Here is a 10131-nt window from a genome sequence, read left to right as displayed (position 1 = left end):
TGACACGGTGGTATATTGTTGTCGTGGCGGCTGTTCACCGCTGGGTGGCGCCGTTCTCCTCTCATGTAACTGTCAACCTGCTCAACAGCTGCCGGTAACATGCAGCAGAGGGGCAGAGAGCTCGGAAAGGACAGCCGGTTGGTGCTGCGGATGTTGGAGGAGCGGCGTTGACAGGCGGACACACGCCGGGGAGTGAGCGCTGTGAGCTGGGGAACAGACGGACAACACACCGCTCCCCCCCCCCTCCGCTGTAGAAGATAAACACGGTGCAGCGCTGCTCACTGAAAACACCTGCAACTACGACGATGTGGGAGATTTCTGCACCGAGGAGCTGCTCATGAACCGCAGGTGAGTCTCTGATGCTGATGATGACGATGCTGATGAAGATGAATCTGCTCAGGCCTGATAAGGCGCTGTCACGCCTAATTAAGGCTCCTCTCCCTCATTAATTAGGCTAATTGACGCGGTGCAGTGCGTCATTGATCCCGTTATTGGTTGTGTTTGTTGTTGTTGAACGGACCCGCAGCGGTCCGGTGTGTCACCGTGTTCACAACCAGCAGAGTCTGTGAAACCGGTTCTGATCCGAACACAGTCATGTTGTGTGTCTGTCACGGACGGATGACGAAACAACGGGCCCCCGGGCACAGACAGCCCCCCCACCCCTCACCCCCCACCCCAGAGCAAGAGCCACACTGTCAAAATGATGTCTCTTTGTGGTCATTTTGTGTCTTTTTGTGGTTGTTTTGTCTCTCTGTGGTCTTTTTTTTCTTTTTCTTGTGGTTTGTGTCCCTTTTTTTTTTAGTCATCTGGGTCTCAACGTGATTTCTAATGTGCTGTTTTTGTGTACCTAGTCGTCACAAACTACGCCATGTTTTAGGTTTAAAAGTCAATTCCCTCGACCAAAACATGTCCTTAACATGAACTAATAATGCACAATCAACAGTATTTGTTTGTACTCCATTGGTGTACATTTCTTTTGCAAAATTTGCATGTGAAACTAGTAAAGAGGCAGTCAGGGGGAAGCTGCTCAGAAAATGACGTCAAACCAAATATTTTAAAAATAGATTTTTCACCCACTGGAACATCCTTTCATTCGCTGGTTCTACCTGTGAGCCACAAAGGTGACACGAGGTCAAATGTACTTGTAAAACACCACGGTAGGCGAAATAAATCTTGACTCGACTATTTACTTATGTAAGTCACCACTTGTCCTTGCCACAAAGGTCTCTGTACCGTCAACAGTCCCGACGCCTACAGAGCCAGAGTTATTCTTAGACACGCAAGGTGAAAACACTTAAAGGAGCTGTTTGTGTGACCTAAACCGACCCTATAATTTATTCAGACAGAAGCTGCAACGGAGCCAAAACTTTCTAGGAAGCACACTTTACCATTGGAGAGCTTTGTACCAGCCTGCCTGTCGCCACAAGTGCTTTCAATAATCAATATAACAACATGGTTTCTGTGTAGAGCAGAAAAATGTAATACATAAAGCCGCCAGCGTGTCGGTAGACTGCCAGCAGTCTTGTTGATTGTTTTGGTGAATTAAATATCTTTGGGTGTTCGACGGATAAAACTGCCTCAACGTGAAGACTTCACGTTGAGGCAGTTTTAATCGATTAGTCACAATGTAGTCGACGCATTAATTCATAATGAAAACATTTAAAACACCCCAGAAAAAGCAGAAGTTCAAAACAGATTTTTTTTTTTTAATGTTTAAAATTTTATCCAAAAATGTGCAAGAGAATAATAATTAAAAAAAAAAGCATCAGATAATATATCTGTACACTATATTGTATAAAATACCAGAAGAGAGTCATGCTTAGCAGATTTGCTTCAAGCTAAACACTAAAATCAGCATGCTAACAAGCTCACAATGGCAATGCTAATATGATAATAAGGCAAGCAGGTATAATGTTTACCACATACACCTGCTTTGTTTAGCCTGCTAGCATGTTAACATTTGTCTGTAGGCTATATAAAAATGGACGTAGCATCACGGTCTGGCGAGGGAACCCAATGCAGAAGTGATTTAAAGTGCAATCCCACTGAGGGCCACTAGGGGCGGGCTCCAAGAAAACTCAGGCTCCAATAGACTCCCATTAAAAAATTTTTTTTAAAAAAATTAAAAAAAGCATCAGCTTCTCTCCTGAATATAATCCTATTATTAATTACATATTCGGCCCATTAGCATTGAAATGATAAACCTTACATCCGTTTAATATCAGCTGCTCGTATAGCTGCAGGATGTTAGTCTTGATTATCCTTAATTATATTCTCTATAATTAATATATTTGTTGTTGTGTTTTACTGTTGGTTGGGCAAAATAAGCAGAATGAAGATGTTTGGCTGTTTTTATGTACGTTCTTACGTTAGAGCTTAATTTAAAGATTCATTGCACCTTGGAAACGTTGGTTTTTTTGTTTTTGTTTTTTTGCTGTTGTGGATAAAAAAAAAAAATCTGTCGGCTGTATCCGAGGACTCTGCGCAGGTCTCCAATCAGCGCGACCATCAGCTCCACCGCATCATCTTCTGGTCCCGTTTCCTCCTATTTCAGATGTCATGATTTTGAGCGCGTGTGGTGGGCAGTGAGGGAAGATGGAGCCTCCCAGGATTTGATTATCGGGCCAAAATGATTAGGTTTGCTTTAATGAATGCTGTTAGGAAGTAGCCGCCGCAGAAAGAATGAGTCATAGTATTGATCGCCACCCCCTCCTTCACCCCCCCACCCTCTCCTCACCCCCCTCCTTCACCCCCACCCCTTCCTTACCCCCCCTCCTTCACCCCCACCCCCCCACCCCCTTTTCTTGTCCATCCATCCATCCATCCATCCATCCATCCATCCATCCATCCATCCATCCAGCCACCCTCCCTCTCCTCTCCTCTCCTCTCCTCTCCTCTCCTCTCCTCTCCTCTCCTCTCCTCTCCTCTCCTCTTTTTTTTTTTTTTTACCAGATTTCTCTCCAAAGATTTGAGGCGAGGTGGCACGCAGCCGCGGCGAGCGTTGCATACCAATGACAGCATGACTCGCTTGGCTCTACAGCCCGGATTAGGAGAAGGAGGAGGAGGAGGAGGAAGGGAGGGGGGGGTTGGTCTTGTCAGGAGATGCCACGTCATTCCAGTGTGTGAAATCTATTTTTAGCAGCGTAAACAGAGGGATTCCAGCCCACTGATCAGGGCTTTGCCGTCAGGAGTGTGTGAGCGCGTGTGACGCTGGATGTGAATGAACGACGCTCGTGTTCAACCTCGTCCATCTGCCTCCCGTCGCCTCGAGTCTGTCGGGGCGAAACGCCGCAAATAGACCTGAGTCTGTCTGCCTGCCTGTCTGTCTGTCTGTCTGTCTGTCTACCGCGTTCTCCTCCTCGCTTCACATTCATCCACACATCAACCGGTGGGAGCACTGATAATAACCTGGTCAATGATTTAACAAGCGTACAGATGGACATACAATTAATCAATGCAAACACGGACAGATTATATCCCTCCTGCACAGTATATCATTTCATATCTGTGGTCTGACTGCGTGTCTTTTCTCGTCATTTTACGTCTTTTCACAGTTCTTTAGAGAGTCTTGTTGGTTGCTTTCAGTCTCTTTGTGGTCATTTTGTGTTGTTTTGTGGTTGTTCTGTGTCTTTGTGGTAATTTGTGGTTCTTTTGCATTTCTTCGTCATCATTTTGTGTCTCTTTGTGTCTGTTCTACATCTCTTCGCATTTATTTTGCACGTGTTTATTTTGCTTAATTTTTTGGGTCCTTATGAGTCACATTCTGGTTCTTTGCCTCTTTGTAGTCGTTCCAGTCTCTCTAATTGTTTTTAAAACATTTTGTGTTGGATTTAGGAATTATTGAGGGATGTTGTCTGGTTGTTTTAAAGTCATAATGTGTGTGTGCTTCGGTTGGCAAAGCTCGGATTTATTTGTTTGTGTATTTATTTGTGGGCACAATGCAAACATTAACAAACATATAGTTTAAAATAATAACTTTGTGTGTGTGTGTGTGATTCTTCACATGATTAAAAAGTCCATTAACAAACAACATGAGTTATAAAAGTAAATAAATGACATTTATATAAATATAATAATATACACCCAGTTGCCAATTTATTACCTAGATGAAACAAATGAAAGGTGCAACTACATCCAGCATCAAAAAACACAGCAGTACTTTTCTTTTTTAAGCTTTAAAGTACATTTTGTCGAGAACACGTCAAGACTTATTTTGAATGGAGGGTTTTTACTCGTGTTTCTGTTGTGTTGTGTCACTATTTCTACTCCACTAAAGGCTTCGAACGGTTCTTCCACACTGATGCAATCAGAAGGAGCTGCATATGGTCTCACATTGCCAGGTGGTTCACTTTAAATATAGAACCATACCTACATGCTGCCCTCAGTTGCTCTGGGAAGAGGGGGTGGGGGTCATGTGTGACCGAGGATGGCGGCCCGTCACATTCGGCCAGGTTTGGGGTGCTCGGTTTGAGCACTCAGTCTAATTAAAAGTCCCCGTGCTTTGTTCAGATCCAACGAGGCGTTGTGTTCTCATCAAATATTCAGCCTGCACACAAATTCGGTGGTACGGACAAAGCAGAGCAGCCTGCTTACTCGATACTTACAGCCCCTCTCTGTTAGTTAAAAGTAATCTCTGCATCGGTTTCCTCAAAGGTTCGACTGGTTGCCGACGAGTTCAAAGCTCCGGCCGTCGTGCACCATGAAAACACCAATTTCTTTGATCTAAATGAGGATCACAGGTTGCTGAGCCTTTGAAATATATTACAAAATCTTTTATGATATTGATCTGAATTTGTGTTTTTAAAAATATTTAATCACTGGATTGTTTGTTTGACTTTGTTTTCTGCAGCGTCATATTTTATAATATTTGAAATCTGAGATTGTTGAAAACACCGAAGATGATGATAAAAATAGTTACAGGACTTAGGTTCATTCTTTAGGATTCATCCTCTGGGTGACATGAACGTCTCAACCACATTTCATGTCAATCCACCCAATAGTTGTTGAGATAATTCACTCAAAATGCAAATTTCAACCTCAAATTGGAAATATCAACCTTATGGTGGTGTTTGATGAAAAACAAGGGGATCGCCAAAAGGGATTAGGATTCATCCTCTGGAAACCATGAATGTTGAAACCAATTTTAATGGCAATACAATCCTCTGGGTAACATGAATGTCTGAACCAAACTTCATCCATCAGTTTTTGAGATGATACACCCAAATTGCAAATATCAATCTAATGGCGCTTGAAAAAAAACCTAGTGGATTGCCAAAAGGGATTAGGATTCATCCTCTGGAAACCATGAATGTTGAAACCAATTTTAATGGCAAAATAGAGCGGCAACAGTTGTCAAGACATTTAACTTAAAACCAAAAGATATCAACATGCTGGTGGAACTATAGAGAAAAAAAACGGGATTCTCAAAATCAACAGGATTCATCTTCTGGAGACCACGAATGTCTGTTTTCGTGGTCACCCTGCAAACATAACGACACTAATAACCGATGAAATGACTGAATACGCTTACGCAGGGCAGATTTTATGCATGACACATTTTTTCCGTCCGACGTGATGGGTGCAAGTAATCAGAGGATGAACCCGGGGTCTTAATAGATGCTAATCTCTGTGACGAATGAAAAGTGGCTGAACCGACACGGTGCTGCTGCTGCTGCGTGTCACCCACGCCACGCTGGCTGAGCCCGGCTGTACATTAGCCCGCCTTGGTGCCGGGCCAAACGCTAATGCTGCTTGGCCGAGGACTGCTACCCCCCCCCCCCCCTCCACACACACACACACACACACACCGCTTAATTAACAGCAGAGTCTTCCTCTGCTGTCCTTCTGTTTCCTGGTCTACATCTCATTAACAGCAGCCTTCACCCCTCTTCCTCCCCCCCTCCATTGCTCATCCTCCTCCAGTATTTCTACTGATTGTCTCTGATGCTGTTGGTGCTTTTTGTCATGTTTGGCTGTATTTGTTTTTCTTTCCCTCTGCGGTTCTCCGGTCGGAGACTTTACTGTTAGTCGCTGTTCAATGTTACATCTGGAAAATGATGCTGTTTTACGTCGTCTTGATTTACCCGCCTGTGCTTATTGTTTTGTATTAATTTGCCCATTGTACGTTTTTGCACTCTGCTTGCTTTACTCCTTTAAGGTTTTTATCCTTATTTTTTTTGGTTTTGTTATATTGCTAGTAGAAAAACAGGAGAACAATTTTACAAGAACAAAGAAATGGCGAATTTCCACCGTTGTTGCGATACTGAATAATGGATAGAAAAGTATTTTTACGGAAAATTATGACGTCATCACTTCATCAATTTATTATATTTGATATTTCTGTGACGTTTTGTCATAATTAGCGGCTTAATTCTTAAATTACAGCCACAAATGTGTCGCGTGTGGTCACAGCGACCTTTGACCTTTGCCTACCAACCTATAACCAGCTCATCCTTTCGGTCAAGTGAATGTTCGTGCCAATTTTGAAAGAATTTCCACAAGGCCTTTCTGAACACAACTTCCCAGCATCCTTTTGGGAGTGAAATTTCAATCGTATTTGGAGCAGTGCGTCAGATAAATGTTGGCTTCATATGTAGTTGTGTTCACTGTGTTCACAAAAAGAATCTGTACGAACGTCGCCCTCTTGTGGTGTATTCACGACATCACAACATAGAATTTTGGTTTGGTGATTTACAGAAATGGTGGAGGGTATGGAGGGTTCTGTTTTCGTTGCATAATATCTATATCTATATTTTTTATTTTTTATCGGAACGTAACATTTACGTATATGTTATTTTTTTGTAACATAATAAAATGTCTGAGGAAAGTGTTTATCTTTTGTTCATTACATTATTCGCCTGCTAGCTTGCTAAATTGTGAGACACCGTCTGTGTTGCTGTTGCCCAGCACCGGTTTTCTTACAACTTAGCCACATGAACGCCGAACCTATCGAGCACACGACTTCCTGTGCCGTAATCACGGGTTCCATTTGAAGGCAGCATTAGTGGCATCTAGTGGTGAGAAAGTAGATTGCAACCAACCCGACACCCCATTTGTATTAAGTCCTTGTCTGGAGCCGGTGTTTGGTTTGTTCCTCCTGGGCTCCTGTAGAAACACGACAGCTCCTAGCTGCAGGTGATTTCACACTAATGAAAACATAATTATGAATATTACTTTCCTTTTCTGCCTGTAGATCCTCCTAAATCCTGCTTGCTCATCCTCCATTAATCAGCTTAAAAAGGCATGAAATTACGGTTTTAAAACAAACAGTTTTTTCTCTCAACTTTAGTTTTTGCAACTGCATCTCTGCATTTTTTTTTGAAGAACATCACAGACAGAGATGCACGAAGTAACCGGAGGCCCAGTTGAGCGGTGGCAGGGCTGATTAGCCACCCCCCCCCCCCTACACACACACACACCCCACCCCTCCCCCTCTCACCACCCTCCCCCAGACACTGATGCATCGCCGTCATTCACCAGGAGCGTCACCACGAACTCCACCATCGCTCTGCTCCCTGCACCCTCCTCACCCCCACCTCTCCTCTCCTCCCCTCCCCTCACCCACCGCCGCCCTGAGCTAAAAATAGCCCGTCCTCTCTCATCACCCAGCCATCACGTCAGGGCTGCCTTCACTCTCATTTGCTGCCCACGCCTCTTTTCATGTGGTGATGTTTTGACGACCACCTTGGCTCAGAAAAAAAAGAAAAAAAAAAAAAGAAAAAGAAAATCCAGAAATTAATGTTTACATTATGTTTAGCACTCCAAATGTCTTCTGCCTCTTTGCCCTCTTCTCTATTAATATTACAGACTGTTTCTGCTGATGTGGAACTGAATTGAGGAAGGAAATTGTTTCGAAACATGACCTCTGTCTGTTCCATAATCTGTTTTTTTTTTTTTTTTTTTGGACTCAGAGTGTTTCACTGAGCTGCCTGTTAATTCTTCAGCTCTGAATTCACGCCGCCGCCTCGTTTTAAAAAGACATTAGTGGGACGCCGGCTGCTCATTGAGTCTCATCTGCTTCTCATTTACAGAAAGGAAGGAGGGTGGAGAGCATCGCTGGAGATGAACTGCAGGTCAGTGACAACATCTTGTGTGTGTGTGTGTGTGTGTGTGTGTGTGTGTGTGTGTGTGTGTGAGTCTGTGTGTGTGTGTGTGTCTGCGTGCCAGTTTTTCATCTGCTGAGCAGCGATGAAGAACCGTTCACACCCTGTTTTTAAAGACAGAAGTCAGCCGTGTTTAAAGGGTGAAACTGAAGCGGGTGAAGCTGCTTTTAACCATTTTATATACAGTTTTGTTCAGTGGTTCTCGAACGACGAAGGATTATCTGTGTTAAAGTACTGACAACGATGTGCAAAGAGCTCATCCAAGCAAAACAGTGGGTACTTCTGGCAATCTCAAATATTAAAAACATATATAGCTTTTTTTACACTTTATTTTCTCATTTTCTAATAGTTTTGATGTCTTCAGTTTTTTTCTCTGCACTGTAGATACTAGTAAAGATAAAGCAAAGCCTTACTTTTTCCTCCGCTGGTAAAACATTTGTATGAAATATAATCCTCCAAAATTCTAGTTGAAGGAAAGATTTTAGTTTTTGCCCTCTGTGTTGATGGGAAATGTGCTCAGGCAAAATGGCGTCACATCGACTTCATTTGGGGAACAGAAAGAAAAATCCAGTGAGAAGGTGGGCGGAGCTACGATTGTATCATGGAAATGTGCCAATTTTCTAGTTGTCATGTTGGAGAAGCCGGTTGCCATGGCGCCACAGTTCAGGTGTTGTGCAGCGAATGTTGTTCCCTCAGACGCCTCAGAAGGTGCCGGTAGAACTCGGTGTTGACAGTCTGACCCTGGGGGGACGAATTCACGGGGACACAACCACCGCCAACGTCAAAGAAAACCCACCTGGTGTCTCCTGGCCTGACGCGCCTCCTTCGGTCTTGGACGGTGACGTCAGTTATTGATCGACCCTCGCGTACTGTAACGTTAGCAGCTAAACACAAACAACACAAAGTCTTGTGAAAACTGCTTGTTCAACGTTCGTCTGCTCTGCTGGTTTCAGTTTATCCTCGTTATCCTGAAGAAGCTCTCCTGCACACTGTGAGCAGTGACGAGAAAACCCTCATGCTTAGTAACTCTGCTGGTCGGCATCGGTGACGGCATCCAACAAAAACTGGCCACGCTGAAATCCGCTGCTGCAAAGTGATTCGGTTGACGTTTGGAGGGCGTCACCACCAGTCGCAAAGAAAACCAGTTTTTGTCTCAGTGCAGCTTCAAGAGTGCCTGTTTGTGACGAGTCGACTCAATTAGTCGGAAGAGCGACCGATTTTGTTGCTTCTCCCGAGAGACACCGAATTTATTGGGGGAATTTATTGCTTCAGTTGACGCATTTACCAACAACATCCTCACAGAAGGTGGTGAAGTTTCTTTTAAGCGCAGCACTCGCACAGCAGACGTACTCTTCCCCGTGGCCGAGGTGATTTTGAACCATTTTATCTGACGCAGCGATGAAAACGAAACTCGGCTGAAGTGAAATTGAAATGCCGAAATCCGCTGCGATTTGAATCAAACGCGCGCCGCAGTGAATGCCGTCGGTAGCGTGACAGGAGCCGGCGGTGACCTGCGGCCCGTGTTTGACATGTCGGGGACGAACACCAGGAGCGTCTGGTGAGGAAAGACGTGCTTGACGAGATCACACGTTAACAGCCGCCGCGATCGGCAGCAGATGCTTGAGGTTGTGGAGCGGCGTGCGGCGACACCGCAGAGCAGCAGGTTGATTCTGTTAGCGTGCGCCTCTGCTGATGCTCAGATAAAGAGGCAGAGCAGCTACCCATCAACAAGTCGTTTCACTGTGAGGATGCGGGTCGCTGCAGCTCGCAGATAAAACCGGAGAGCGATGAAGCTGCTGCTGCTGCTGCTGCACGAAGCTCGCGGCTCATTCTCATTCTCAGCTGCTACTCGCTGCTGCGGCTGCAAATTCAATCCGCATGTCGGGCTGCGGGAAAAACAAAAAAAAAACCTCCTCATCCGCCTCTCCATCAGCAGCTTCACCACCGTCCCGTCTCCCCTCCCCCCCTCTCCCCCCCCCCCCCGAGCACGTCTGGCTGCAGGTGGGATAATTTTATCCTGAAACCCGCG

The 10131-nt window shown here is 44.7% G+C and overlaps 1 protein-coding gene across 1 annotated transcript in view; it reads left to right on the top strand.

Moving 5' to 3' along the window:
- The first annotated feature begins 125 nt into the window (after positions 1 to 125).
- Positions 126 to 10131, top strand: part of LOC138207895 (membrane-associated phosphatidylinositol transfer protein 2-like) — a 51369-nt gene continuing 41363 nt past the window's right edge. The window contains exons 1-2 of the mRNA XM_069165477.1: positions 126 to 348; positions 8031 to 8072. The gene's annotated coding sequence lies outside the window, so the exon portion shown is untranslated. The remainder of the gene's footprint in view (positions 349 to 8030; positions 8073 to 10131) is intronic.

Source organism: Embiotoca jacksoni, unplaced genomic scaffold (assembly GCF_022577435.1).
Source record: "Embiotoca jacksoni isolate LCO1_2020_lvr unplaced genomic scaffold, fEmbJac1.0.p SCAF_10, whole genome shotgun sequence".
Lineage (NCBI taxonomy): Eukaryota > Metazoa > Chordata > Actinopteri > Embiotocidae > Embiotoca > Embiotoca jacksoni.
Note: the sequence above shows the minus strand (reverse complement) of the source record. Positions and strands in the feature narration are given on the sequence as shown.